The 3,903-nt window shown below is 54.3% G+C and overlaps 1 long non-coding RNA gene across 1 annotated transcript in view; it reads right to left on the reverse strand.

Annotated features, from left to right (window-relative positions):
- The window catches only part of LOC102495879 (uncharacterized), a 2,948-nt gene extending 1,913 nt beyond the window's left edge, over nucleotides 1-1,035 (reverse strand). Inside the window, exon 1 of the long non-coding RNA XR_337466.1 lies at nucleotides 576-1,035. This is a non-coding gene — a long non-coding RNA (uncharacterized LOC102495879). The remainder of the gene's footprint in view (nucleotides 1-575) is intronic.
- Between the last annotated feature and the right edge of the window lie 2,868 nt (nucleotides 1,036-3,903).

A 3,903-nucleotide genomic window follows, 5' to 3' on the forward strand; every position in this document is an offset into this window, starting at 1 on the left:
ACGGGGTCTCGCCACTCACCCGGGGCCCCCGCGACCCAGCCTAGCTCACACGCGGGCTCGCCTCGCACGCCCTGACCCTGCGACCCAGCCTAGCTCACACGCGGGCTCGCCCTCGCATTGCCCTATCAGAAGCACTTGTTCCTCGGCCAGCGAAGAACCCTGCCTTACTGCGTCCTGAACTGTCAGCATGAGGAGCTCCAAAGTGACCTTCAGGGCAGCCGGGCCACGTGTCGTGCGCTCCGTGTGAGTGGGCAGCACACACGTCGCAGGGGGAGACATCGCACGCGGGCTCGGGAGACGCACAGCCGAGGGTTCGCAGCCCCCATTCTCTCTGATTCAGCCCCATCGGGATCAGGGGACCTTGCGGTCCCCGGGGCTGAGCTCACTCACCCTCTCACCTTGATCCTATTAAGCAGAACATAAGGAGGCGATTCCACAGCAGACGAGCAATTCGATGGCTGTAAAGTGCTTGCTCATGTGAGGTAAATTAACTCCACAGAGCATCAGTCACTAGTTTACCCCGCTGTAAAATGTCATTGACTACAAGGGGCTTTTTAATGTCTTAAATTTCCTACCTGACTATTAGCAGCGCACACAGCCCTGCCTCCCGTGGTCTCAGAGAAGGGGCTTCTCCACTGGGTCGTGCCAGCGTGGCGATTCCAATGGCAGTCTCAGGGCATGCCACCTCCCTGGGCTCTGCAGGTGCGTCCCCTGCTCAGGGGTGGCTTCTATCCTCTGTGACAGGTAGTCACATTCCGTGCTGTTGTCATCATCAGGGTTGCTATTATCCGAATCTTTTATCCACGTCAGTGTCGCCTCTGTCCAGGCCTGAGAGTCCCATGTGAAAGCATCTGATAACATGATAGCACATCTTCATGGCTGCCGTTTCGAGAGATATTTGAGGCACAGGACGCTGGAATGAGAATCTTCGAGGCTGATTTGTGTGTGTGTGTCTTTTCTTTCTTTCTACCTCTCTTTTTTTTAACCAAAAATTAAGTGCCTTTCATGTAATGAAAGAATATGACTCAAGAGCGAAGTTTATTTGGGAGCTCTTCCTCAAGGTGCAAGCTCTAGAGTATCCTCTATGTTGAATTTACTTGTATCGAAATGGCTCCTCAGACAGCCTTCGAGTTCACATTCTGAGAGGCTGGGTAATAATCCGTTAGGTGTCGTGGGGCGGAGAGATGCAGGTTTGAATAAAAACGTTTTGTCGACTATATTCCTTGATTTAGGAATACAAAGGAGACTACGATTCCGTTTTCTAAAACGCTCCTGATGACCTGCAGAGGCACCCGTTGGCCCCCGATTCCAGCGTCTCTCCTGGGTGGAGCCAGAGCCACCACGTCGGCCCCTCGGCAGCCCACTCGGCTTCCTACGGCTGGGTCGTGCTGTCCTTTAGCTCCAGCCCAGCGGCTCGGCACGGGGACTGGCGGGAGTGGTCAACCTAGAGGAGGGCACAGTCGTGAAGCCAGGCTGCACGTGTTAAGTTCTGCATATCCAACACATCTTTACATAAAACTAACTTATCCCGACACTTCCTGAACGCCAAACGGCAAATACTAACCGAAACAGTAACAGCACAGAGAACACAAACTCAGCAGCATCATTTACTTCATGACATTGTTCAGATACGGCGTGGATTTTACGAGAGAATAGCCATGAAAAATTACTGTGTCGCTGGAGAAGTCATGACGTATTTTTTCTATTTTTCTTTTGATTTCTCTTTGTTTTGTACATTCAATCACGTTACTTAGCTTGGAAGTGAATATTCAACATGTGCACACTTCTCACCAGTCCAGTTCACCATTCTAGAAAGCTGTCTTCAACAGGTAATAATCCATTTCTTTGTCCCATAAATGCCTTCCTCTCTCTTTTTCTCCTTAATGTCCTTCCTCAAGCTCTACTCCTTCACCCGCCCATTTTTTTCTATTTTTCTAGGCAAAAACGTGTCAAGGAGCCAGTGGGTGGTGTAGTGGTTAGGTACTGAACTCTCACTTTGTTGGCTGGTTTCAGTCCTTGAAAGTCATGCCAGGCTTTGTGTGTGTGTCCAAATCCTGAGAGGAGAACAGAGGAGAAGGCGCTGCCGTGTGGCCGTGCCCCGGGGGTGGTTTCTCACTTCTCTCTCTGTGTATCCCCCTGTCTCCAGGGAACACATGTACTCCATAGCAAAAAAACTCTCACACACAAAAGTACATCATGACTTTTCCAGGGACCCAGTACTTTACAAGACCGCAGCTCTGGAACCAGCAGTTAGCATAATGGCTATGTCGCTGGACTCCCACGTAGTCGACCGCGGTTCGTGTCCCGGACTCAGCGGCTTAAACTCAGGCTGGGAGCGTGTGCGTGCGTGCCCAAGATCCCGATAGGAGGATGGAGGAGAAGGGATTGCGGCGTGGCCATCCCCCTGGGTGGTGATTTCTCGCTTTCTGTCTCTCTGTCTCTCTCTGTCTCTCTCTGTCTTTCTGGTGAGTGCACACGCCCTGTAGCAAACACCTCATAAAAAAAAATAAAGAAAGATTTAAGAACCAACTCTGCCTAAAGCATTCTTTCCATTGTGACAAAACATTTGCTCTAGAATACAAAGTGGGGACCCACGTTTTCACAAATGGAAACATTATCTATGACCCTGACCAACACGCAGATGAAAATTCCAGATGCCCCTGAGTGCCCGCTCCTTAGGTGGGGACCCCACCACACTCAGCCAGCTCTGAGCCAGGGAAGGCGCCCTTCAGCTGCACACAGTCTTAGACACACATCCAGAAGCCGCTTGTTCTAGAGAAGACCCTGATGACGCAGAAAGTGACTCACTGTAGTGACCTTTCCGTCGAGCACCGTTACCCATGACTCCAGCATCGGTTAGGGGCATGAATACAAATCCTTCTTCAACTAAACAGCATAACGCTCCCCGGAAATCCCCCAGTTACCCACGACTTCTACACTGCTTTCTCTCTCCACGGGTTCAGCACCCCCCGAGTCTCACCAGGAGTGGAAGCCGTGGGGGGGGCCCCTCGCTTGCTGCAGGAAAATGACTTCCCTGACCGTGAGCTGCGCGTGTGGATGTCAGTCGCGTGGCTGGGCTCATGGCCCCTGCCACCCCTCGCAGTCCCTGCTGCTCCCAGGGGCCGGCCTGCTCCCTGCCTGCTGTCCTCACATCTAACTCCACGTCAGACATGCGCACTTGTGCCTCCCTGGACGGCCACTGTGTGCTGCTGTGTGAAGAGCTCTTCTGTGACCCAGTCCGTCCGTCTCTGTGGCCTGGTCTGTCCGTCTTTGTGGCCGGGTCCATCCAGACATCTCCATGGCCGGGTCCGTCCGTCTTGTGGCTGCGGGCACCCACGCACCAGCCCGGGTCCAGCAGAGTCAGGGCCCCGAGGGCCTCAGCCACCTGCGTACACCGTCCCAGCTTCAGAACAGACTTGGTGGCGCTGAGCGTCAGGGACCAGGTCCAAGGTGTAAGAAAACGTGAGTGGACACAGCCCTCCAACGGCGGTTACCGCCCACGCAGGGGAGTATGCGGTGACCTCTGACTATCCGGCGGTAAGGACGCCGTAGGTCCAGGCGAGAGCCTCCTCACTCGGCACACTGTCATGTGTACCTGCTTAGGCACCTCTGCTGACAGCAGCAGTGGGGACAGTGTCCAGCCAACGTCCCTTTGCTGGAAACCACAGAGCAGGGAGCACGACGACTGAACAGACCAAACCCCCCACGCCACCATGTGAGCACCTGATACCTGAGGGACTCATCTCCGTCACCAGGGCATGTCCTGCAACAGAGGCTGGTGACCAGGCCAGACGCACTGTGGCAGGTATAGACACGGAGGGGGAGGGCACCGAGGGAGGTATAGACACGGGGAGGGGGAGGGCACCGAGGGAGGTATAGACACAGAGGGGGCGGGCGCTCGGG

This window comes from Tupaia chinensis, unplaced genomic scaffold (genome assembly GCF_000334495.1).
Source record: "Tupaia chinensis unplaced genomic scaffold, TupChi_1.0 Scaffold146386_1, whole genome shotgun sequence".
NCBI classification, from domain to species: domain Eukaryota; kingdom Metazoa; phylum Chordata; class Mammalia; order Scandentia; family Tupaiidae; genus Tupaia; species Tupaia belangeri.